This window comes from Cynocephalus volans, chromosome 14 (assembly GCF_027409185.1).
Source record: "Cynocephalus volans isolate mCynVol1 chromosome 14, mCynVol1.pri, whole genome shotgun sequence".
NCBI lineage: Eukaryota > Metazoa > Chordata > Mammalia > Dermoptera > Cynocephalidae > Cynocephalus > Cynocephalus volans.
This window is the reverse complement of record NC_084473.1, coordinates 30,389,113-30,417,037: the sequence shown is the minus strand read 5'-3', so window position 1 is coordinate 30,417,037 and position 27,925 is coordinate 30,389,113. Positions and strand designations below refer to the sequence as shown.

At 36.3% G+C, this 27,925-nt stretch overlaps 1 protein-coding gene and 1 non-coding gene across 2 annotated transcripts in view; one reads left to right on the top strand and one right to left on the bottom strand.

The window, feature by feature from the left end:
* The window catches only part of MEMO1 (mediator of cell motility 1), a 121,330-nt gene that overhangs the window by 1,058 nt on the left and 92,347 nt on the right, over positions 1 to 27,925 (top strand). The window lies entirely within an intron of this gene.
* On the bottom strand, positions 12,354 to 12,460 carry LOC134363510 (U6 spliceosomal RNA). The gene has a single exon (XR_010021744.1). It is a non-coding gene; the product is annotated as a U6 spliceosomal RNA (small nuclear RNA).

Genomic DNA, 27,925 nt, shown 5'->3' with positions numbered 1-27,925 from the left:
GAAGGAGTGAAGGGGAGTACTTTTTCACGTTCCCAAACTAGAGACAAGGTCTCCGCCGGGGAGATCTGTCAGAGGAGGGCCTTTCCGGGATTTGTCGCTTTGTACATTGGGGCTCGGGTAGAAATACTGCTAAGCAGGGGCTTTGGGTGGCCTCCCAGCTCTTTTGTCAGTGTTTGCATTGTTACTGTCATTCACGAAAGGGGCAGCTGGAGGTGGCATCAGCACTTTTCCTGGGCAGCCTCCCCAGTCTCTAGTTGCTTAACACCAAGCAGGTGCTGATACTACCTAACGATTTGGTTTAGGTTTTGAGTGAATTTAGTCTTCTGTCTTCACGGTCTAAAAACATTTTAGAGTTCTTTACATAAGAAAGTGTAGGGACTTTCCCTTTAATAAAGCTCTTGTTAGAACGACTATTTTCTGGGATTACTTTCAAGAGTCACGTTTCTGGTATGTTAACAAAGAAAGTTCCAACTCTGATTCCGAATAGTCTTCAGTCATTTTGTATTGGCTTATCAATAACTAGACCTATCTTCTTAATGTGAATCGGATCATGTTTCCCTTTGCAAGTAATTGGGTTGGATAATGACATGGTTTGTGAGAAAACAAAGATTTAGAAGAAAATTCATTTCTCTGAGATTGCTGAGCTAGCTGATTAAATACATTTACCTTAGTGACTCACTGAAGTTTTGCTGTATTAAGACACAAAAGAATTGTGATGATTGGATTTGCAACTATAGTTAACAGGTAGCTGTTTGACATTAAGCAAATATGACATGTTGTGGTGGTTACAGTGGCTTGGCTTCATGGTCCTAAAGTATTTTCTAAACATTTCATCATTTCTCACAACCTGAGAATGTCAGTTAAGCTATGTTGTTCAAGATGGGGAAACTTGTAAAGAAGTTCAGTGATGTGTCCAAGACTTGTTACACAAAGCCATTGGCAGAACAGAAATTGAGAAATGGGAGCTCCTGTCTTCTGGGTTTGTCTTTTAATCAGTGCATTATTAATATTACTTATCAAAGAGTAATAAAATAGCCTTTTTAGGGCTGTAAATAACGCTTTTTCTTCAATATGTTTTGAAAAGTTAAAAAGAGTTACAAATTTTACAGTTTTCACTTTCAGGGCCATCTTTTGGTTTATAAGTATTGGTTTTCTGTACCTTTCCCTAAGTATTTGAAACTTTTGTTGTAGTTTGCATTGGAATGTGGGCAAGTGATTTTGGAGGAATTTTTATAGATTCTTGAACATTCCTTGGGTAGTAAAATAGGGCATAGCTCATAGTTTGGACTTGGAAAGACTTGTTTAGTATATCTTACAAAGTATAAGTTGAATCCTTTAATCTAGCTCAAAAAATCCTGTGAGTATAAGTTATTTGTCAACAGTGAACTAAAATATGGACTATTTTCTTAAACATTTTAAATATATTCTTATTTTTCTAAATTCTGAGTGAAATCACATAATGCTATTTTGGTAATCTGAATTGTCATAGAAAACCATTAAAATTCAGATTGTGTGTCTGGCTTTTTTGGTGGGGGAGTGTGTGTAAGACTTTTTAAACTTGAATAATAATTTAGGGTGAATCTTAATCAATTAACTTGTAAAAGCTTATTTTGTATCTTAAAAATAAATGAAGTAAAACTATAGGTCAGTAAACTTTGAATTGGTCTAGTAGCTTCTATCTTTAATGCTCTGTCAGTGGGCCTATATTGATAGCATTGACCGTTGGAAAAATTCTAGTTGTATTGTGTTATTGTTTCTCTAGTAAAGTAGTTCAAAAAAGGTGTAATAGGACAGAGATATGTGTTTGTGGATTGTCATTCTGTGGTTCCTATGGAGTTCAGGTTGTGTCCATAGAATTAAAGTGTTCAGTTGCTCATAAAAGTAAAGGTGAAATCTCATTTGCTTTGGTTATCTAGGTATTTCAGGAAAAACATGTGTGTATGTATGTATCTATATTACATATAAACACATACATGCATCTTCAGTATATTTACCCCTTGTTATATGCTACATCCTTTGACAGAGAATAGTATAAATTGTTGCTTGCCCTTAAGGAGCTTACAGTTTATTTGAAGTAAGTAACTACTCGAGGCAGCAAAGACGTATCATATAACTTGAGATAGTGCTTTCAGGAGTTCTCAGAAGGGTGGAATCACTTTGAGGCAGGATTTAAATTGTGCTTTGAAGGAAGGGTATTTGGATAGGTTTGGAAGAGGAGGAAAGAACGTTGGATTGGGAAACACCACAAAGATACAGAGGCAGGTAAATGTAAGTACCTGTAGTTCAGAAAGAATGAAAGGTTCACGTGGGTGTAATTCATGAGCCTGGAATAGTAGGTTGGAAATAGTGTATACATGCCTATGAATGCATAGGGACTGGATTTATTCAGTAGGTATTGAGGAGTCATGGAGGTTTCTGAGTAGGGGACTAATATGATGCAAGTAGCGTTTTAGAAAAATTAATCTCATAGGAAGGTTAATCCACACTTCTTTACTGGTGTGCAGCAAGGATCAGCAAACTAACTATGGCCCACTGCCCAAATCCAGCCTGTGACTCTGTGTGTGTGTGTGTGTGTGTGTGTGTGTGTATAAAGTCCACTAGCTAATAATAATAATAATAATAATAATATAGTTTTTAATAATTAAAATTATTTTTGATCTTAATTTTTATTTATTGTTTTTTGATGGCTGGCCAGTACAGGGAACCGAAACCTTGACCTTGGTGTTATAAAGCCGCACTCTAACCAAGTAAGCTAACAGGCCAGCCCCGGTTTTTAATTTTTAAAGGGTTAATAAAAAACAAACAAAAACAAGAAATGTAATAGAGACCGTATGTGGCAGATAAAGCCTGAAAATCTTTACTGTTTGGCCCTTTATAGAAAAAATTTGCTGACCCATAGTGGTTCTCAAACTGTGATCTCTGGACCAGCAGTGTTAATGTATCTGTAGTCTGTTTTCTCTAGATTTAACAGCTTTCATTTCATTATTTTAGGCCCTTATCATCTTCTGTCAGGACAATTACAACTGTCTCCTAACTGAACTTTCTACCAGTCCCCTTTTTTTTTGGTGACTCGCTGGTGTGGGGATTTGAACCCTTGACCTTGGTGTTATAACACTGCTCTGACCAACTGAGGTAACTGGCCAGCCCCTGCAAATATTATCCCCCTTTAAGTTCATCCTCTACACTGCTGCCTAAATAGTTTATTGACCTCATCATTCCTTCCATCGTTTCCTCACTGATCCATCTTGCCTGTTGAATAAGGTCGTGACTTGGCATTTTCTCATCTCTTTGACCGCTTCCTCCTACCGCATCCTAGTTTTTGGTTTTAACCAGCCTTAAGCAACATCTTGCAGCTGTTCATTGTTTCTTTAAATACATCATGCTGTGTCTTATCACTATGCCTTTGTTCAAACTGTTCCCTCTTTTGAAATGTTTCTTTGCCAGTATAATTCCTACTCATCTTTTAAAGACTCAGGTGTTAACACCTCCAAGAAACCTACCCAGATCCTTGCCTCCCCCAGGCAGTTTTTGATATTCCCCTGTGCTTCCATGATATCCTGTGTGTATCTCTATACATTTACCTCTTTATCTGTATATGTGGTCTTTTATAAGATTATGAACTCCTTGAAGCCAGGGACCATGTGTTACTCTTTTTTTGTTCCTTAAGTATTCAGCACAGGTTTTATACATAGTAGATATTCAATAAGTATTTAAATAAATGAATGTTAAAGTGCTTGGTGTATAGTAGAAGATTAGCAGGTGTTAGGTATTGTTAGCATGTGGACAGCGATTTCAATGTTTAAATCCTGAAGAGCAGTGGGGGTGAGGTAGGATTGCTGCTGGTCAAGTCTCTGAGCATAGTACAGTTGGCCCTCAGTACTTGTGGGTTCTACATTCATGGGTTCCACCAACCAAGGATTGAAAATATTTTGGGAAAAACCCCACAATAAAAAATAACACACCAATAAAAACGTAACAGAAATAAAAAGTGCAATGTAACAACTGTTTACATAGTATTTACATTGTACTAGGTATTATAAGTAATCTAAAAATGATTTAAGGTATATTGGAGGATGTCCATAGGTTTATGCAAATACTGTAACATTTTATATAAGGGACTTGAGCGTCTGAGGATTTTGGTATCCATGGAGGTCCTGGAATCAGTCCCTGTGGTTACTGAGGGACGACTGTATAGGTGAAGAATTTTGATGGTAGGAAAGGATCAGAAATCCTAATATACCAGTTGAGGACCCATCTAATGTAAGATTTTAAAAGAAGTATGGCATACATATAGAAAAGTGTACAGCTTTTCTATAGGTGAATTTTCACAAACTAAGCACATTCATGTAATTAGGACCCAGCTCAAGGAACATCAGTGCTATAATCCCCACTTCCTCTCCCCTCACCCTGTTCCTTGTATTCTTAGACCATAGAAAAGTTTTGTCTGTTTTTGATCCGTATCAGTGGAATCATATAGTGTGTATTCTTTGAGTTTCGTTTGCTCAACATTACATTTGTAAGATTAATATATGTTGTGTTGTAGTTCATTCTCATTGCTGTATTGTGTGAATATACCATTTTTTTTAATTCAATCTACTGTTGATAGACATTTCGGTTTTTTACAGTTTTGCTGCTATGAATGTTTTCATACCTTTTTTTTGGTAAACCTGTGATTTTTATTGGGTATGTAGAATTATTAGGTCATGTTTTATGCATGTAATAAGTTTTAGCAGATTCTGCTAAAGTTTTGCAAAGTTATTTTACGAATTTATACTCCTACAGCAGTTTGTGAGAGTTCCAGTTCCACATCCTTGACAACACTTGGTATTGTCAGTCTTTTTGTTTTTAGTTATTCTGGAAGGGTCTGTAGTAATATTGCATTGTGGTTTTAATTTATATTTCTCTGATGACTAATGAGGTTGAGTGCCTTTTTGTTTATAGGCCATTAGATTTCTGCTGTTACAAAGTGTCTTAAATCTTTTGCCCTTTTTCTATTGGGCTGTTTACTTTTTTCATATTGATTTATAGTTCTTTATATATTCTGGATACAGTCCTTTGTTAGATATATGTATTGCAAATATCTTCTACTCTATGGGTAGCTCTTTTAGAATCTTGGTGTCTTGGCAAATGAAAATTCTTAACCCTAGAAAAAATTCTTTTTTAAATTATCAGTGGGGCCGGCCTGTGGCTCACTCGGTAGAGTGTGGTGCTGATAACACCAAGGCCACGGGTTCGGATCCTATATAGGGATGGCTGGTTTGCTCACTGGCTGAGCGTGGTGCTGACAACACCAAGCCAAGGGTTGAGATCCCCTTACTGGTCATCTTTAAAAAAAAAAAAAAAAAAAAAAAATTATCAGTGGTGGGAGGGGGGAGGGAGAAGGGGATAGGGAGAGGTTGGACAAGGGGCATAAAGAATAAGTACAATTTGTAAGAATATACATAGTAGTAATATTGAAGTGTTTATATGATATATATCTTAAATGCAGATTTACTTTTTAAGTTGTATTCATTCATTCTGCTATGTTTCTAAACATATTTAATAAGATTATATTGGTTCTATAGCTGGAAAACAACAGCTTAATATTTTTGGCATGTATCTTGAGTTCTAGAGTCAAATAAAATGTTTTGGTGTGTGAGAAATCGAAAACTGACTAATAAAAGTATTGTTTGAAAAGACTAATAACATTTAGCTTTAAAGTGAACTCTTTTAGGTTACTAAATACAGTTTTCTGTATGCTGATTTTTCTTTGTATCTTATCATATAATTTTACCTTGGAGAAAGGCAAGAAGGAAAGAACAAATTTAACAGGCAAACTGTTGATATTGCTTGGTTACTTCTAGTTCTTTCTCACTTTCCTTCTTGTCCTTTCATGTGCAGTTTCCAAGTCAAAATCATCCTTACTTCCATGGTGTAGTTTGTATTATTTGCTTTTGGATTTTTGTCCATTTGAAAGAAGAAGAAAATGAGAAAAATAAGTCATTAAATATATTCCACAGGTACATTACATAAATGTATATAATCTCTAATCCTCAAAAGGACGCTACAAGGTTGGTATTATCTCCATTTATGGATGTGGAAACAATGACTCAGAGAGGTTGAGTAACTTGTTTAAGGTATAACAAGTAAGTGGAAGAACCAGCCTGACTCTAAAACTAGAATTTAGTCTTAGAGGCAGGGAGATGTGGTGAGATGCTGCTTTAAACACTGAACTTTTTCTGTCCCATTTCAGATTTTCCCCAAAGTACGGTATGGACATTTAACTCTCATGCTTGTATATTAGTTATGGCTTTTAAAGCATTTTCTCATTCATTTTTGATTTTCACAATAATCCTATGATTAGGTGTCGGATAGTAAGGCAAGCGGGTCTTTAATCCACCCCCCATCCTGCCATTTTATAGATGAGAAACTAAGACTTGGAGGAGGCTTCGTTGCCTGAATCATACTATGAGTAAATGGTAGAGCTAGGATTTGGATCGAGGACTTCTGGCCGAAGTCTACTGTTCTTTCTGTTTATGGTAATGCCAGGATAATAAGAAGTTGAACTATTTGGAATCAGTAAGCATCTTTATAATTGTCAAGTAATGTCTTAGATTATAAAATAATTAGAAATATGACTAAAAACATTTATAAATGTTGAATATTGTTCATATAATATAAGTACTGACAAGGTAATTGATATATTTTAATTAGGCTAGTCCTAGAATTTGAATTTGGCCTAACAAAATTTGGCACTTTTGAAAAGGCTTTATTTAACATTCAGTGATTCAGTATTGAATAAATGGAGTTTTACTATGTGAAAGGTACTGCTCTAGAGACTAGTGTATAGCAGAGAATGAAACAGACAAAAATGCCCAGAGTTTACATTCTAATTGGGGGAGACAGACAATAAATAAAGTAAATAATTAAAACATATAGTGTGCTAGATAGAGGAAAGTGCTATAGAAAATAACAAAGCAGCTGGTAGACAGGGAATGTTAAAAGCTGGGGGTTGGAGGGTGTGATATTAAATAGCATGGAGTGACTTTTTTTTTTTTTGGTGGCTGGCTGGTAAAGGGAGGTAAGGGGATCCAAACCCTTGACCTTGGTATTTGAATAAAGATGTAAAGTAGATGAAAGAACAAGCTTTGCATATTATCTGGGGATAGATAATTTTAAGCAGAGAGTACAGCAAATTCATAGGTTCTGAGACTGAAGCAGACCTGGAGTATATGAGGAACAGCAAGGAGGTGAGTGCTTGCAGCTGGAGTGAAGTGAATTGGGACAGAGTAGTGTGATATGAGTCGAGTTAAGCGGCTGTAGCCTGGGCACGGGCACAAAGGGGTTGTGGTCAGTTGATGTTAGGTCTTGAAGGCCATTGAGAGGTCTTTTACTTGAATGAAATAGCCACTGGAAGATTTTGAGCAGTTGATGACATGATCTAATGTAGGTTTATAGAATCACTTAGTTGCTGTGTTGAGAGTAGACTAAGGTCAGGAAGTGGTGAAGGCAGTGGCAAGGGTAGAACCAGGGAGACCAATCAGGGGGAAAGCAGAAATTCAAGTGAGAGATGACAGTGGCTTGGACTGGATAATAGCAGTGGAGATGGTGAGAAGTGGTTGGTTTCTGGATATATATAATATATATTTTTAAAAGATGACCGGTAAGGGGATCTTAACCCTTGACTTGGTGTTGTGAGCACCACGTTCAGCCAGTGAGCGAACCGGCCATCCGTATATGGGATCCGAACCCAGGGCCTTGGTGTTATCAGCACCGCACTCTCCCGAGTGAGCCACGAGCCGGCCCTCTGGATATATTTTGAAGGTAGAGCTGAGAGGATTTGCTGACATACTTGAAGTCGGGTATGAGAGAAAGAGGGGAGTCATGGGTACGGTACCTCTTAAGGTTTATCCGTGAGCAGTTGTAGTGATGGCGTTGCTATTATCTGAGATAGGGTGTCTGGAGTTTAGATGGAGATGTAAAATTTGGAATTAATCTCATATAGATGATATGTAAAGCCAAGTGTCTGGCTGAAATTATTATGAGAGTGAGAATAGTTAGAGAAAAGGTTTGATGACTGAGCCTTATAACATTTCCTCCATGAAGAGGTTGGGGAGATAATGTAAGGAAAACAGATTAAGCATCTCATGGGGAAGAAAATGAGATGGCCTAAGAGCCACAGAAAGAAAATAATTTAAGGCATCTTGACATAATATATGTAGATTTGCCTCAGAATTTTTTCTTTGACAAGTATGTGTTAAGTCTGGCCTAAGCCACTCTGGTTTTAGCCATCTCTTATGCTACTGTCTATAGTTCCTACTGGTCGCCCAGTTTCCATTCTGTTCTTTATGCAGAGGCAGAGAGATCTTTTAAAAATGTAAATCAGGTAATATCCTTTTCTCAAAAACCCCCATCACACTTAGAATCACATTCAAACTTCTTACCAGGACTTACAAGTCTTGTATTTTTTGACATCTTCTTAACATTCTGACTTCATCTCCTACACTTTTCCTTTCATTCATACTATCCCAGCTGTTCTGGCCTCCTTGATGTTCCCCAAATATGTGAAGTTTATTCCTGCTTTACGACTTTTGTGTGTAGTTCATAACTGGCTAATCCTGGCTGATGGTCAAGTAAAAGAAATTTTTATTGATTTCCTTGTTTTGTTAGTCACTGTCAGGAGGAGAGATAGGAAGAGATGTTGAAAATGGGTGGGGTAGCTTTTTCCAAAGTGTTCTGAAAAAACACTTGTCTCTGGAGATGGCTTTTTTTTTTTTTAAATTGAGCATAAAAAACAGTATTTTATTGGACTGCATCTTTATAAAATTTAATTTTATTAATTTTTTTTACATTCTACTATGTTGTTGTAGAGCAGTTGGGAAGGAGAGGGAGGGGAAAGGGGAAGGAAATGGGATGGAAAAAGGAGGAAGGAGGGGTGGGATTGAGGCCCGTGTCACCCCCCACATGCCCACAGGGGAGACCAGTGGGCTTCCAGCAGTGGCCTGGTCATTGCTGGGCTGGGTGCAGATGTCAAAGGGGTGTGGCAATAGCCTTCACCCCCCACCACCCCAGCTCAGGAACCCGGGGTCCTTCTTGCTGAGGCTTGCTGGTCAACACTGGGCTGCTTGGGGGTGTGGGGGTGTGTGGTCGAGACCCTTGGACCCCCCACTGCCCCTGCTCAGGAGAGCCTGGGGGGCCTCCTGCGGCTGTGCGGTGGTTGTCCCTGGGCTGGTTGATCTTTTGGGGGATCTGGACTGAGGCCCTTGGCCCCCCACTGCCCTGGCTCAGGAGAGCCCGGAGCTGTTCCTGCAGCAGCTGAGTGGTTGTCATTGGGGTGGTTGCACTTGTGGGGGTGTGTGGCTAAGGCCCTTGGCCCCCATCCAGGGGACTGGCTGCAGGTGTCAGGGGGCATGGCTGAGGCCCTGGCTTTCCCCTGTTTCTGGCTTGGTAGCCCAGAGGACTTCCAGTCCTTCTCGGTGTTATATGTGTTCTTTGGTGAAATGAGACCTTTACTAGTTATCAAACTTTTGTCTCTGGTTGTGGGTACTTTGTTTTTTCTTTCAGTTCTGTGTTGGATTATTTGCTGTTACCACCACTTAAACTATGCACTGGAACTAATTTACTGTCCTTTGCTTACTTCTAAAATGGGGGAACTTCCTGTGGGAACCAGCACTTGAGCTCTGTGGTTGAGCTAAATTACTGCTTTGCTGCTGATTCTCTAGGGAAGGCTTTTTGTGCAGCTCAGGGTTTAATAGTGATTTTATAGGTACTTCTAGATCTGGTGAAATCTGATGCACCTGGGTTGTGTAGAACACTGGTCTGGGCCTGAGTCTTTTCATCAGACTGCACCCCTGCAGTTCTATATTCCTGACCAGTCTCCTCTGAGTGGTCCTGCACTGATTGGGGGGCAGATCAGCTGTCCTTGCTGTGCTCCAGTGTCCCCCTGGTGGGCCCATCTCCCCAACTGCCCATGCTCCAAGCACTCCCCATGGGACAGGCCATGCTCTGGTCCTTTACGATAACTCACTGGCCTCTGAGTCGCTCCTTTTTTTCAGTTGTTGTGGCTCTTTGGTCCTATGTGGGTTCACAGGAACTCTGCTGGTGGTACTGCTGTCCTGGGGGCCCCCAAGGCCCTCTTCTCCCTTGCTGCCGCCTCCAAGCAACTTCATCCAAAAGGCACAGCTGCGTCTTTTGCTGGCTCTTGCTCAGTGCACTCAGCAGCTCCAGCCTGGATATGGCTGCAGCATGAAACAGTCGGAGCGTTTTTTCTTTCTCTCTTTGTGGCTTCTCCTGCATTCATGCACTCTGTGTGTCTTTCCTCCTCTTCCCCTGAGCTCTAGTGGCCCCAGCTTGGCTGTCGTTGCCTTTTAATAGTTGTAAATTGGTTAATTTGTGGGAGAGAGTGATGCTGGGGACCATCTCTTTCGCCATCTTGACTGGAAGTCTGGAGATGCCTTTTGAAGAGTTTATGGTCAAATAAATTTAGGATATGTTGTATCTGTTTTTCTCCTTTGGGCCCTGACAGCTCACAATAGACTTGTTTTATGGCTCATTATTATGTGGTCAATCTTGGTAAGTGTTCCATGTTCAATTTGAAAATAATGTATGTTTTCTATAGTTGTAGGGTAGAATGTTCTGTAAGTTTTAATTTGGTTAAATTGGATGATTGTATTTAAAAATCCCCTCCATTCCTGTTGATTTTCTTTTCACTATATCTACCAATTACTAAGAGCAGTGTTGAAATTTCCAACTATAATTGTGGATTTGTCTGTTTTTCTTTTAATCTTGTGGATTCATTGTATCATATATTTTGAATCTTTATTATTTGGTGTACATATTTGGTGTTATGTTTTCTTGATGAATTGGCTATCATTATGTATTTCTCTCTCTAGATCTTGTTCTGAGGTGTTCCTTGTTTTTGTAATATTTCTTGTTCTGAAGTGTTCCTTGTTTTATATTAAGTAAGGCTAAGCCAGATTTCTCATGGTTAGTATTTACATGGCATATGCTTTTCCATGTGTGTCAGGGGTCATTAAGGTCAACCTCAGGTTTGATAATTCATTAGAAGGACTCATAGAACTTAGAAAAGCTGTTATACTTAAGGATACTGTTTATTACAGAGAAAGAGATTAAAATCAGCAGAAGAAGAATTTGCATATGGTGGATGGAGTTCAGGAGAAACCAAGTACGACTGTCCGGCTGTCCTCTCTCAGTGGAGTTGCACGGACAGTGCTTAAATTTCTCATCAATGATGTGTGACAACAAATATGAAGTATTACCAACCAGGGAGACTCACCTAGGTGTTGGTATCCAGGGTTTTTAGTGGAGTGTTTAGTCATGTAGGCCTTGTGCATCCTGGTAATTGACTTTAGCTACTAAGTCTTCCCTCACCCTGCACTGATACAATGCGGCTCAGGGTACCAGGAGAACAAAAACAGGAATTTGGGGCTGGCCCTGTGGCTCACTCAGGAGAGTGTGGCGCTGGCAGCGCCAAGGCCGCTGGTTTGGATCCTATAGAGGGATGGCTGGTGCGCTCACTGGCTGAGCGTGGTGCAGGCGGCACTGAGCCAAGGGATGCGATCCCCTTACCAGTCAAAGAACAAAACAAACAAACAAACAAAAGCAGGAATTCACCGTAAATCACATTGTTAGCGTAAACTATTTGGCAAGGCCCTAGGTATACAAAGACACTTTTATTGTGGTAAAATATGTGTAACATAAAATTGACCATTTTAACAATTTTTAAGTGTATGGCTCTGTGGCATTAAAGTACATTTACGTGGTTTGTGACCATCATCATCCTCTTCAGAACTTTCTCATCTTCCCCTGCTGAAAGTCTGTACCCATTAAATGTACCCCACCTCCAGCCCTGCCCCAGCACCAGGAAACCACCATTCTTTCTGTCCTTTTGTGTTTTGTATCTGGCTTATTTCACTTAGTGTAATGTTTTCAAGGTTCATCCATGTTGTAGCATGTATCGTAATTTCATTCCTTTTTAAGAATGAGTAATATTCCATTGTATGTGTATACCACATTTATATTTATTCATTCATTTGTTGATGGACACTTGTTTTTATCTTTTGGCTATTGTGAATAATGCTGCTATGAATGTGGGTGTGTTTGAGTCCCTGTTTTCAGTTCTTTTGGGTATATAACTAGGGTTAGAATTGCTGGGTCATATGGTAATTCTATGTTTAACTTTTTGAGGACTGCCAAACTAATTTCCACAGCAGCTGCACCATTTTATATTCCTAAGAACAATACATGAGGGTTCCAATTTCTGCACATCGTTGCCAGCAATTATTTTCCTTTTCTTTTGGATAGTAGCTGTGTTAATGGGTGTGAAACTCTATCATTGTGATTTTTTTTTTTTTTTAAATTTGGAACACTTCACAAATTTGTGTGTCATCATTGTGCAGGGGTCATGCTAATCTTCTCTGTATCATTCCAGTTTTAGTATATGTGCTGCCGAAGCGAGCGCTCATTGTGGTTTTGATTTGTATTTCTTTAATGACTAATGTTTTTCATGTGTTTATTGGCCATTTGTATATCATCTTTGGAGAAGTGTCTACTCAAGTTCTTTGCTCATTTTTGAACTGAGTTATTTTTTGTTGTTGAGTTGTAAGAGTTCTTTATATATAGTAGATATTAATCAGATATGTGACTTTCAAGTATTTTTCTCCTATTTTGTGAGTTATCTTTTCACTCTCTTGATAATATCCTTTCATGCACAAAAGCTTTTATTTTTTAGTGGCTGGCTGATACAGGTATCCAAACCCTTGATCTTGGTGTAATAATGCTGTGCTCTAACCAACTGACCTAACCAGCCAGCCCAAAAGTTTTCAATTTTTGAAGTCCAATTTTGTTTAGTTTTTCTTTTGTTGCTTGTGATTTTGGTGTCTTATGTAAGAAAACTTTGCCAAGCTCAAGGTCATGAAGATTTGCCCCTAAGCTTTTTTCTAAGAGTTTTATAGTTTTAGCTTTTACATTATGGTAGTTGATCTGTTTTGAGTTAACTTTTGTATGTGGTGTGAGGTAGAGGTCCAACATTATTCTTTTTCATGTGGATGTCCAGTTGTCTCAGCAACGTTTTTTGAAGAAACTATCCTTTCCCCATTGAATGGTCTTTGCACCCTTGTCCAAAATCGATTTGGCCGTAGGTGTTTCGGGTTATTTTGGACTCTCCATTCTGTTCGATTGGTCTCTGTGTCTGTCCTATGCCAGGACCACACTGTTTTGATCATTGTAGCTTTTTCTATCCCATTTTTGACAGTTAGTTTGGTGGGTATTGAACTTGATGGGTATATTGACACTATTTCTTTTAGTACTTTATAAATGTTCTATTGTATTTTGGCTTGCATAGCTTCTGAGAAGTCTGTGATTTTTTAGAATGTTTGTTCATCTGAATACAGATGCTCAATGACTTACAATGGGGTATGTCCTGATAAACGCATTGTAAGATGAAAATGTTGTAAGTCTTAAATGCATTTAATACATCTAACCTACCAAACATGAGAGCTTAGCCTAGCCTAACTTAAATGTGCTCAGAACACTTATATTAGCTTACAGTTGGGCAAAATCACCAAACACAAAGCCTGTTTTATAATAAAGTGTTGAATATCTCATGTAATTTGTTCAGTAATGTACTGAAAGTGAAAAACAGAATAGTTGTGTGGGTACTCAAAGTATGGTTTCTACTGAATACATAGTGCTTTTGCACATTGTAAAGTGGGAAAACTGTAAGTCAGGGACTGTCTGTACAGTGTGTCTTTTTTCTCCCAATTACTTTAAGATTTTTCACTTATTAACATTTTCCTGCTATTTTCTTATCATGTGCCTCTGAATAGTTTTCTTTGATTTTATCCTGTTTGGGTCTTGCTAAGCATCTTGGATTTTCAGCAAATTGGGAAAAATGTTTATCATTACTTCACATAGTTTTTCTTTTCACTTCCTTTGTTTTCTGAGATTCTGATTACATATAATTTAGATAGCTTAATATTGTCTCACAGTTTGCTGATAATTTTTTTCCTTTTATTTTTGTGCTTCTTTTTGGATGATTTCTTTTGCTTTGTCTTCAAGTTTACTGATCTTTTCTTCCACAGTATCTAATTTTGCTTTTAATTTTTTTTTTGGTGGCTGCCCAGTACATAATTTTGCTTTTAATTCTATCAGTGAAATTTTTATTTCAATTTTTAAATTTTATCTCTATATGTTCCATTTGATTATTTCTGTATTATAGTAATGTTTAAATTTTTGAACTTATTGAGTATTTTCACAATAGCTATTTGAATGTCCTTTTCTGGTAATTCTGTTATCTTTATTATTTCTGGGTCTAGATATAATGAATTATTTTTCTCCTGTTTCTGTGTCATGTTCTTCTTCTCGTGTCTATTAATTTTTTATTGGATACCAGACGTGAATTTTACTTCACTGAGTACTGGTATTTGTGGTATTCATTTAAAGGGTCTTCAGGTTATTTCTGATAGATAGCATTACTTACGGGTTATTTACATAATTTTTTGAGTTATTTTACTTTTCCTTAGGATAGTTTCTTTTAGACTAATGTAGTTCTTTAGGGAGAAATTGGTAAAGGGCCACTAAAATGTTTACATTGTGTGATGATAAAAAACAAAAAGACTATGTAGTTCTGTCATTAAAGTGTTACTCTTTAGGGGTCTGTTATGAATGTACCATATTATCAACAAGTTATCTCCTCTTAGGCTGTTGGTTGATTTGATGATTTATGGCCATCTGAGCTGTAGGAATTATTCTTTCCTCAGAAGTTTTTCTTTGTCTGGCTTTGTAGAGTTTCATTCAACTTTGTAGAGTTGTTGATATTAGGCCAGCAACTCAAGTGGACAGATTTCTAGAGCTCTTTCATATTTAGCTTCCTCTTCTCTAGAACTCTGATGTGCAAATTCTAGCCACCTAGCCTCCCCAAACTCCAATGAGGCAAATCTTAGTGATTCTACCGAGGTCTGTGTTTCTTTTCCCTGAGTGGTAGTTTGTAAATTGCCTTCTGGCAGAATTCTGGGTAATTTTAGGTATCACTGTTTTTTTCTTTTCCCACAGTCCTGTTGTCCATGTTGTCTAATGTTGAATGTCTGAAAACAAGGCTTTATATATATTTATATGTTTTGTCTAGTTTTGTAGTTGTGCATGGCTGTAGGGTAAGTCTGGACCCTGTTACTTCCTCATGAGTGCAGATAGAATTTATGTCAGGAATGTTTTAATATGCATTTCTCTTAGTATGAGCAAGGTAGAGCATGTTTTTATATTTTTCTTATTTTTATTTCTTTCTCTGCATTGCTTATTTATATTCTTTGCCTATTGTCTTTCTGTTGTTTATGTGTGTGTTTGTAATTGATTTATAGGGGTTCTCTGTGGAATTAGTTGAAAATATTTTTTTTCCTAGTTTTTCATTTAACTTTTGATTTTCTTATAATATTCTTTTCCCTGCATGTTAAAAGTTTAAAAACGTTGTTAATTGTTTCTTCCATGGTTTCTTGGCTTCTGTGTTTGTATTTTTTTTTTTATATCTAATTTTCTATGAATGCTTCTAATTATTTCATTAATTTACTTTTCACATTTCAATCTTTTATCCATTTGGAATTTATTGTGATATGAAATTTGAGATACACTCAAATTTTTTTTCCTATTTTAAAAAATTAATATGTATTTTATGTTGACACATTACAGTTATATACATTTATGAGGTACAAAATGGTGTTAGGATTTTTGAGCCCACTTTCATTTATTGCCATAGTACCTCTTATTATACAGTCTGTCTTTCTCCAACAATATGAAATTATTCCTTTATAATTATAATTTTTTTTTTTCTGGTGTCTGGCTGGTATGGGGATCTAAACCCATGACCTTGGTGTTACAAGGGTGCATTCTAACAAATTGAGCTAACCGGACAGCCCTCTTTTATAATTATACTCAATCCCCTTATGTTTTGGTGTCTATTTCCAGGCAGCCTATTTGGTTCCATTGGGTCAGTGAACACAGTTTCAATTTTAGTAGTTTTATAATCTGAGTTGCTGTTATTTCTCTTATGTTTTAGAAATTCTCTGTGTATTTTTGCTTCTTTTTTTCTTTTATTTATTTTTTTTGTTGGCTGTTGTAGGCTTATTTTTCTTTATGTACTTAATTTTTGCTTGTTTATTTGTCCATATGAACTTAGAGTAATTTTTTCTACTTACCAAAACCATACTAAAGCCACAGTCTAAATCCTGTTGTTGGTATTTTTATTGGGACCTTATTAAGCTTATAGATGAATTTTCAGAGACTTTATATTTTTGCAGTATGTATCTTTCTGTTCTGGAGCAAAGTTTTTCTTATGTCATCATGAGTTTTCTTTATGAAGCTTTTGTGTATTACTTTAGTTTTTTCCCCCCAGATATATTATTTCCTGTATTGCTTTTTACATGGTGGTGTATTTTCTCCATTAGATTGTGTAAATTGTTCTACGTATGAAAACTGTTTGTATATATGAAAGCTTTATTAAATTTTATTTTTTAAATAATATATTCTAGTTGATTTTCTTGAGTTTTCCCAGGAATATAGTCATATTATTTGCATATAGTGAGAATTTTACCTCTTTCCAAATCTTACACTTCTAATTTTTTCTTATCTAATTGTGTTGGCTGGTACATACCCCCAGAATGTTTAATAATGATGATAGTGAATTGTAATGGGAATGCTTCTATGTTTTCCCATTATGCACAATGTAGGCTTCCAAGTTTAGGTAGGTCATATAACCGTTCTTGATTATGTACCTTTTTGGTTTAGGCGATATGTATTTTTTGCTAGACCATTTCTTTATTTCCTAAGGATGAGGTAGTATCATGAGTGAAGCCTGGAATTTTTCTAGGGAAACATAACTCCTCTCTGCCTCCTGCTATTTCTTGCTGTCCTTTCCTTGCTAAAAGAAAAAGAAAAATTAAATCTTGATGAGCCAGGAGAAAACAGTGAGAGAGAAGTCCTAGCTAGGATGATGAGTCTCAAACAAGGTATGTTAAGCAGTGATAAGATCTCGCTGTAGTGGGGTTTGTGTCTTATCAGTTGAAATTAATAACCTAGGACAGAGGCCTCAATTTTTTTCTGTAAAGGGTCAGATAGTTAATTTCTACTTTGCTTGCTGTATGATCTATGACATTGCTACTGGTTAACTCTGCCCTTGTATTGTGAAAGCAGCTAGAGTTAATATGTAAATGAATAAGTGTTGACTGTGTTTCAATCAAACTTGATTTACAAAAAAAGGTGGTGAACCTTATTTGGCCTAAGGGCTGTTTGCTCAACCCTGACCTCCAGGATTGGCTTGAGAACTCTGTTAGAAGTCATGGAGCACTGCTAATCCATATGGAAAGAAATATGCCTTTTTATGTTGTACTGTGAAGAAAGATGACAGTAGTAATTTAAAAATTTTTATTAAATTGCTAGTCTTAGAAAAATTTGAAAACTCTTCTGTATTCCAGAATTCTCATGAGTTGCAAGCAGTCAAAGTTTAAACTATTTGTGAGTGAAGGCTCAAAGCAAAAGTCAACTTTTATATAAAAGAGTTAAAAAAACAACTGTTAGTTTTACTTGGCTATTTTCTTATTAATTACTTTATGCATTACTATTTTGTTTTTTTCAGATGACAGATGTGTTTATAAGTTTAAAAAAAAAAACCTCCTCTTTTTTTTTTTTAAAAGAAAACTTCCCTCCTGTGTCTTAGCAATCAGATTGACCCACTGGTGCTTATTCTCTGGCATTGCTAGCAGCTGTGTTTTGCCTCAGAGTTGATAAAAAGCGTAAGATTTTTTTTTTAGTTTTTCTGAGATTAGAGGAACTTAGAAATTGAAAGTACATTTGAATTATGGCTTAATATCGGTTTAGGATTTTTTTAAATTGAATAAATTTTGAGTACATTTATATGTTTTAAAAATCAAAAGTATTCATTGAGAAGTCTCATTCCTGTACCATCCCTGTGGGTTCAGTATTCTCCTTCCCTTATAGGTAGTTGCTTTTATCAGTTTCTTGAGTGGCTTTCCAGTGTTTTTTCATGCATATGCAAGCACATGTGGATATAAGTCATCATTTCCCCTTCCTTTCCAGCAAATGGTAGCATATCACGTAACTGTTTCATACTTTCCCTTTTTGTACTTAAATTTACTAGTTTAAGTTTTTTTATATTTAAACATAGGGAGTCATTATTTTGCATGACACCCCCTTTTTTGTCGTTCCTTATTCTGGTTCTTCAGAGGAAGATACTTAATGATGTATTCAGTAAGGTGATCCAGAGTTGTGTAGCTAAATAAAATGTCATTTGATGTATAGCAGTTGTTTTGAAACTTTTCCATCTCAGAATCTCTTTACATTGTTCAAAATTATTGATAACCCTAAAGAGCTTTTGGTTATGTGGGCTTATATACATCAGTAGCTATCAAATTAGAAACGAAAACTGAGAAATTTTAAAAATATTTACTTTTGTTTAAAAATAACAAATAGTTATAAATAGTAATAAACTCATTACATGTTAATACAGATGACATTTTTATATGTGAAATGACCACAAACAAATGACATATTTATTTTTTATTTTTTATTTTTTATTTTATTTATTTATTTATTTTATTTTATTTTATTTTTTTAATTTTATTTTGTCGATATGCATTGTGGCTGATTATTGCTCCCCATCACCAAACCTCCCTTCTCCCTCCCCCCCCAACAATGTCCTTTCTGTTTGCTTGTCGTATCAACTTCAAGTAATTGTGGTTGTTATATCTTCTTCCCCCCCCCGTTTGTGTGTGTGTGTGTGTGTGTGTGAATTTATATATTAATTTTTAGCTCCCACCAATAAGTGAGAACATGTGGTATTTCTCTTTCGTGCCTGACTTGTTTCACTTAATATAATTCTCTCAAGGTCCATCCATGTTGTTGCAAATGGCATTATTTCATTCGTTTTTATAGCTGAGTAGTATTCCATTGTGTAGATGTACCACATTTTCCGTATCCACTCATCTGATGATACAAATGACATATTTAATGAACATTACTATCTTCCCAAACAAGGAAAATATGAGAAGAGTGGCATTTATTACATTTTTACAAATACCTTTAATGTGTAACTTAATAGAAAACAGCTAGATTCTCATATCTACTACTGCATTCACTCTGTTGTAATATGTTTTGCTTGAAATGTGAAGAAAATCTGGCTTTATACAGATATGAATTTGGCAGAATATTTTAATAAACTTTTCAGGTAATTGTGGATATCCTTTGCTACACTGAAACTCAACAAGTGGCAATTTCTTTTTTTAATTGTTTTATTGAGATATAGTTGACATACAGTGAATTATATATATTTAATATGCCTGTGAAATTGCCAACACAATCAAGGTGATGTACTCCTAAAGGGAATTTCTTAAAGATTAATTGCAATGTGGAATTTTGAAACCATAGCAGTGAAGTTTTTGTACGCTGTTTTTATTAAGATCAGTTGGTCTGTCCTTTACTTTGAATGGATCTTTTATCCATGCAGAATTTTTTTAACACTATGCATTAGTCTTTTGGAAAATATTTGTTCCTTGGTTATGCAGATCTTCAAAATGTTTACACATTTTGTTATTCGTTGCCAATCATACTTGTTAATATCATCACCATTCTCATCAGAAAAGTCTTTTTGACTTGGGAAGCTGTTGAGCCCTTATTGTTAAAAATTAGTATTTTGCAAAACTTGTTTCTTTCAAGATTGACTTTTATAGTTAGCAATACATATTTTAGGTTGTTTTCCTTGATGTAATAGGCCCAGTGTTCATTTTTAAGTAAATATCTTCCAAATACCCAAGATAAAGTAATTATCATTTGTCTGTTAGTTCTTTCAAGAAAAACGATGTTCCATAAAAAGTGTCTAGTTCAGCTCAGTCATATAAATGCTTTTTCTTGAGATAGCTATCTTCTCATTTCAGTGCACAGAATATTAAAAAGTTGTGTACTCAAGGGTTGAGATTTAATTTGTAATTTAAGTAGAACTGGCTTTTTAAAATTTTGATGAGTGTGTGGTTGTGAAGAACGTAGTGACTACTACTGTAGTTTGATGCCACTGCTAATAAGACAGCAGCAGTTCTACCCGTTGTTACTTTTGAACCATCAGGCCAAATGTCAGTAGTACAGTGAAAGAACCAAATAATGTTTTAGTATTTCTGTGAAAATGGTGTTGACCTGGTGGACCTTCTGTAAGGGTCTTGGGAATGCACAGGAGTTTGTAGAGGTCACTTTGGGAACCTCTGGTCTGTAGAAATCCTTACTTCTTCCTTGGCAATTAAAAAAAAAGAAGAAACCAAGAACTCTCCAAGTAGTGGATATCAATCTTAACACACACACACACACACACACACACTCTCACTCTCACTCTCTCTCTCTCTCTCTCTCTACCCACCCCTGTGCCATACTTCATACTCCTTCCATTAACACACACACGCACCTGTGCCAAACTCCATACTCTCAAGAAGACCATGGAAGTATAACCTATAAATTTTAGGTGATTGTGATATATTTCTTTCTCCACCTCTGTTTCTCAAAATGTGGTGAGGGACCATCAGAAACTCACTGAATTAGAATTACTGATAGGTGGAACCCAGATACCTGCATTTTTACAATACACCAAAGGTGGTTCTAATACACAGCACAGTGTTAGAGAACTCCTGCTTTGGGGTTTTAGAAAGAAAACTGGATTGCTCAGAGTAGAAGCTGACATCACCATTATCATTTCTGTATTTCCAGCACCCAGGGGAGTTTCTGGCATAGAATAAGAGCTCACTAAATGCGTCATGAATGATTGAATGACTTAATCTGACTAGGTTATTATGTTATTGTCTGACACCAGTTTTCCAAATAAATGACAAAGTTATACTTAAATTATGTATTAAGTTATGTTTGTTAGTGTGCTTACTTTAAAGTATATGTTTTAGAGTTCTAAAATATAAATCAGATAATGGGACTGAACTACTTAAAACCTTCCACGATTTTCTGTTGTACTTAAGCTTCTTATTAACAGCCTGTATGATTTGGCCCGTGCCTGCCTATCCTGCCTCATCGTTTGTCATTTTCCCCCTTGTTCACTGTGTTTTAGGATTCATGAAATTTTGGTCATTTTTTTATCCTTGGTTCCTTCAACATACTATACTCCTTACCTTAGGGCCATTGCACTTGCTATTCTTTCTCCCTAAACATTTCTTTCCACAGCTCTCAGTTCAGTTGTTACATACTTTAAGGTGGTTTGCCTGTCTACTTTTTTGGAAGTAGTCCTTTTTCCTCTGCTGCACACAGAATAGCAATGAAATAAATAGTTCTGTTTATTTCTTTCATAGCATTTACCACAATTTGACGTTAATTTGTTTACTTATTTACCGTCTGCCTCCATCCTCTGGAAAATATACTCTATGAGAACATAGACCTGCCTGTCTTGTTTACTGTTGTATACTGATAATTGGAAGCAGTCTTGGTACATAATAGGCGTTTTGCAAAATTAATTAATTAAATTGATTAAATAAATAGGTAAACGATTGAAAAGAATGTATAGAAGAAAATGATTTTGGTTACTTATTAAATATCTTAATGAATAAAGATACATTTATTAATGACTGAAGACTTCACATAAATAACTTTGTTCTACTCGATTGTTAAGTGAAACATTACATACACATTAGGGTTTCTGATGTATAAAATTGCCAGTGGGATGTGAAGTTTTCTATTAATAAATAAATAAATGTGATTCGAAACAGTTGTTAAACCAATATAAGAGTGAAACAACAATAATTTTTGGTGGAAAATATGTACATAAATAAATAAGGTTAAAACCTTTGCTGTTTACAACTATCCAACAGGAAGTGGTTTTAAATTGTTATTTTAGATAAATTACCACTTTCAGTTTTAATAGCTTTTAGAGATATGGAAATATATGATAGATCTTCTGTTTTCAAAAATACATGATATAACTCCAATTTTCTTTAACAACCAATGGAGATCATATTTTACTGTGTTGGAAAATAGTGACAATCTTCAGTGAGGAGTTTGGTGATATTTGTCTTCACTCTTTTTTTTTTTTTCCTTTCAGCCATTTCTTTTTCATTTACAGTTTGTGTTTAATGCAAATCAATTCCATAACATGAGCGGTTACTGTAAATTACAGCATAAATACACAAACATAGTATACAGTTCAAAATAGATGTACAGTGGGCCGGCCCCGTGGCGCACTCGGGAGAGTGCAGCGCTTTGGAGCGCAGCGGCGCTTCCGCTCGGGTTCAGATCCTATATAGGAATGGCCAGTGCGCTCACTGGCTGAGCGCGGTGTGGGCGACACCACGCCAAGGGTTGCGTTCCCCTTACCGGTCACAAAAAGACAAAAAGACAAAAAAAAAAAAAAAAAAAAAAAAAAGATGTGCAGCACTCAGTGTGAAGCCAAAGGGAGTGTCCACTCACATACACAGGAGCTTACAGTCTGTTTGATCTAGCTGTTGTGTGTAGATTTCTAAGGGTGGGAAAAAATGAGTTTGGTTATCAAGACTACTGTTGCCATATTAGATACTGGAGCATCTAAGCATCAGTGTGTGACCATGCGAACAAGCGAATTCTTAGAAAGCTTTCTGTGTATTGAGGCAGTTGTAGAAGATTTACTGCAGAATGAAGCCCACTTTTAGGCATAAGACCAGGTTAGAACTATCTAAAAATATTGACTGATTACAAAAAGTGTTCCAAATGTGGCTATTCTCATCCATAGCTTGAAAAGACCAAAAAAAAAAAAAAAAAAAAAAATGTATTTACAGAAAGAGTATAAAAGTTTTTGTGAATCTAATGCAAGTTAGCTTCCCGTCTTCACTTCTCAAATACTTGATTTACAGTTTTGGCTCCTTCACATTTTTGACTTTTTAGTTTAAAGATTTATAATTTTACCTTCAAAACATCATTTTTTAAATTGTAAAAAGTATGCAACATATGCAGTAATAAAAAGCAGCATTTTGAAATAATTGAGTTCAATGTAATTCTACTCTTTGGAATGTTTATTTAAATGAATCCAGTGTTCTTGTTGAATGGAAATAGGTGATGGGAAATGCCTACCAGGTAAGTACGAGTTACTCCTGATGCTTGGACTTGGGAGTAGATTCCAATCATTGTTGTTTTGGCATATATCAATTACTACATGAAAGGTCAAATGCAATGTCAAATCTAAAGCCTCAGAGGAAGAACAAGTCAGTTCCCAGGACAACAGTGATGGTTTAACAATGTAAAACTTAATCTAGAGTATATTGGCATTAAATTAGTACTGCTGAAACAATACATTGAGAATTTATTCAGTAACAACTGAAGTTCCTTCTAATGTACATATAAATAGAATCATGGAAGCTTTTTATATTACTTGTTTTATGGCCTTACAGATTTAATGAACCAAATGAGAACTAAATCTCCATTCCGCATTCTATCCTTTATCTCTAGATAAAATCTATTCTTATCTTCAAGGTAAAGTGTCCACATTTCTTAAGCCACATTCAAGGAAATTATGTCTTAACTCATTTTGGATGTTGTCTCTTCCTCTTGTACATGAAACTCCAGCAGATTTAATATTGGCATTCATCATCTAGTCAAACCCTTCACGTGTTCTTCAAACCTATCAAATTTGGGATTACCAATGTTTTCTGTGTCAATAAATAAGATGTGGAATTAGAGGGCTGTCCTGTGGCTCACTTGGGAGAGTGTGGTGCTGATAACACCAAGGCCACGGGTTCAGATCCCTATGTAGGGATGGCTGGTTAGTTCACTTTGGAGAGCGTGGTGTGGTGCTGACAACACCAAGTCAAAGGTTAAGATCCCCTTACCAGTCATCTTTAAAAAAAAAAAAAAGATGTGGAATTAGTAGATTCGATGAAGTCCTTGCCACACTGGACTTCTAGATGCCATTGGATTGGGTTTAGAAGATGGGGAAATTAGACGTTTCTTGGCCTGAGTCTCTTAACACTAGACATGTAGGAGAGAGCAAGACGAGGAGACTGGCTGTGAACTGCAGGGTACTGCCTGCCACTTGGTGGTATTGTTACCTGATTTGGGCAGCTGAGGTACTCTGGGAGGAATTACTTGAAAGTGTTAAAACAGTTGTTTAATTTGAATAAATGTGCGTGGGTAGGAACACTGCCAGAAGCAGCAGCCCCAGCCCAAGCCTGGCCACCATCACTCTGCCCATGTCCCTTCCATCGGTGCACGGTGCGTCTCTCTGGATGCTGGGTGAGTGGAGAATCACTGGCTCTGGGTGAGTGCAGGCAAGGTCTTGCCTTCACTCTTGGTGACCCTGGCTTTCTGTGCTAATTCATGTTTACTTATAATTTTAATGACCTTTTTCCTTTGGAATAATTTTAGATTTACTGAAAAGTAGCAAAGATAATACAGAGATTCTATATATCCCTCATCCAACTTCCCCGATATTAATAAAATCTTACATTACCATGGTACATTTGTTAAAACTAAAAATAGTAATTTGTCAGTACCATTAACTCCAGACTTTATTTAATTTCACCAGTTTTTATACTAATGTCCTTTTTCTGTTTCAGAATCCAATCTAGGATATAATACTGCATTTAGTGATCATGTCTTTAGTCTCCTCTGATCTGAGACAGTTTATTAATCTTTCTTTGTTTTTCATGACCCAAACAGTTTTGAGGAATACTGTAAGGAATTTTGTAGAATGTTCCTCAGTTTGGGTTTGTCTGCTGTTTTTTTTTCTTGTGATTGGACTGGGGTTATGGGTTTGGGGGACAAATAGCACAGAGGTGGAATGACCTCATCATATATTGGGGGGTACATGATATAAACCGTGGCGAGGTTAATCTTTATTTGGTTAATGTAGTGAGTGTTTGCCTGGTTTCTCTGCTATAAAGTTACCATCTTTCCCTTTCCATATTCTATTCTTTGGATGTAAGTCACTAAAGTCCAGCCCACACTGGACTTTAATATCTACGTGTATTATTTGAGTTCTCCTCTTAGAAAAATTTGTTCCCCCCCCCCACTTATTTATTCCATCATTTATTTATATCAGTATGGACTCAGTATATTTATTTTGTACTTTGGGACAAAGTAATGTGGGAGTATTTTGTAGCTCATATTTTTCTTGTATTGGCCATCGGGAGCATTTTCAGGTTGGTTCCTGCATCCTCTTGAGATATCCCATCCTTTTGATTTTTTAACATTTCCTTGCTTTACAAGATGCTCCAAGCTCATCTTGTGTTTCCCTGCCCCTTCTGCATAATATGCCATTTCTTCAGAGTCTTGCTTTCTTTTATTGGGAAATGATATTTAGAAACTAAGATTTGGACACTAGATGTGTTCATGGCTACTAGGTGCCACTGCTTCTAAGCCCTATCAGTGGATCGAGACAGGAAATTTGTTTATACTAACTCATGTATACACTTTAATTACTTCTCTATTTATCTGTCTGTATATATATTAAGCTAAATGAGTTCATACTTATTTCTCCAACTGTAATCCAGTACCATAGTGTTCATTTTACCTTTCTCCCCTTGCTAAACTTTCCTCTTTAACAGTGAGAAACCTGGCTCCCAACCACCACCCACCACCCATTTACTTATTTGTTCAACCCCGGTATACATATAAAGCAATTGTTAACCCATACCACTGTGTGAAACAAATTTACCAACTAGAGTATAGGTTGTGTACAGTTCCTTGTACCTTTAGCCTTACAGTTTCTAATCAAAACATCATTTTCAAAAGTTAAATGACTTTAAAAAGTTGCTAAACTTTACAGATGCTTTTTTTCCCCACTCCGTTGAGTGAGGTGATGTGCTATATTTATAATACAGTTAGATTCATTTGTCACCATCTGTATTCCATCCTGGCATATCCTGACATGCTGGTAAATTTTTGTGTGTGTTTAACTTGCATACATTTAAGTTCATTCTTTCATTTCAGATCTATGGATTTGACAAACACGTTAAGTCTGTTTTTTAAAAAAAGTTTTTTTTGTGTGTGTCATTTCTTTTAGATGTCATTGTGCCTATTTGTAGCAGTCTGTCTCTTTTCCCTGTCTGAGTTGTTGTTTTTTACCTATTGGGTGTTTGGAGAATAAATTTATTAGAATTGAATGAAATAAGTCTTGAATTCTCAGGAACTTTCTTAGGAGTAAAATGCATGAGTTTCCCATGTAGACTTAGACACCAATTTTGTCAGTGCAGATGCTTTTCTCCTTTGGTTCTTTGTGATTTCATTGGGTAAAAATATTTGAAGTTTGAGTGCAAGACTGATAGATATCACAGTGTTTTAGAAAATTAGGTCAAATGTGGCAAGGAAGAACATCTGTCTGCTGATTATTTTTAACATCAAGATACATGGCTTTCACACCACAAGTGAGATAGTATATTGTTTACGTAAGTCAGAGAGATAGGTTTAGGTATTAAGTAATGGAAATTTATTATGGGAAAGTAAGGGGCACAGAAATCTCAACTTGTGCATAGCAAGGTGTCAGGGAGACAGGGTGTGGTTGAGGAAATGGGTAGTCATTTAGGAAACCAGAGAGCTCTAACTACTCTACTACCACAGTGGTTCTCAGCTGGAGGCTACAGTAATAGTCTGTGGGTCCCTACACCAGATCTGTTGAATCAGTTAGACCTCTAGAAATGGGGATTCTGGGCTTGTGTATTTTTTCTAAAGCGCTACAGGTGATTCTGTGGAACTACTTCTGCTTTAGTGCTTTGACATTAGGCGATTCAAGGCGTGTTTCTTCTGAATTGGTGCTATGACTAATTTATCTTTTTAAAATTTTAAAAAAATTGTTTATGTCTTTTAATTTTTTTTTTTTAACATTTACTTGAACATTTTTGTGGGGTGAAGTGTGTTGTTTGAATACATGCATGTACTGCACAGTGATTCACTTAGGGTAGACAGCATAGTTGACTGATTTAAACTGTGTGAGGGAGACAAGTTGGACACTGATCAGTCTATGTAGTCACCATTTCTGCTTTGTGTAGAATTCTTTGGCTACTGAGGCTACCATGTTGGCTGCTGGCTAGCCTATAAACTGGTTCTTGTTGGGTTTGATTCCCACTTTCCTGTTCTAATCATCTGTGACCAGATTGGAAGGGTCCTGTGGTTTCTATGCCTTATATTACTGCCATGCTTGATACTTCTTGCCTCTGCATTTGGCTGTGGTCAACAGGAAATGCAGAAGTGACTAGGAGAGAAATCACTATGATAGGGATCAGAAGTGGGCTTTCTGTGGAGGTAAAAATTAAATTGAAATCCCAAATGCTGTGAAGTTCTCAGGGGGAGAAACTTCCAGTTAGAGGGGATATGTGGTTTAAATATAGTGAAGAAGATTAGAGCAGGAGGCTAAAACCACATCATTTAGAATCTTGTAGGGCTGGTAAAATAGTGTGTGTTTTATTCTAATTATAATGGGAAGCCATGTGAAATGGCAGAGAGCATTCAAATAAAAAAATTGATTTATGTATTAAAAATGTTTATAATGAAATAAACATTGAATGAAGAGCAGGGATTTAAAAGTTAAAAGAGTTCTTAAAATGTCTTAAAATTTCACTGCTAATGTGAATTTTGACATTTATAATTTAATCATCATTTTTCAGTTCTTTTTAAATTAAGAAGTGTTATTTTTAAATAATGGAGTTAAGACAGTTTCTGTTTTGGATACAGTTCATCTTCCAGTTTGTCATCTGGTATATTAAGAAATGATTGGTTTTTACATATCATTTAGGAAGTATTTACTAATTACCTGGTGGCATTTCACTAAAATTCATGGGAAGTGGAAAATAAGTACAAATGAACCCTCACTGTAGTTGAGATAAGCCAACACTAGGAATTTTATTCAACATTTCTCTTTAAATTATGATTTTGGTGACAGTCATCAACTAAAGCAAAGGAGTGACATTGTAAATCCAGTATT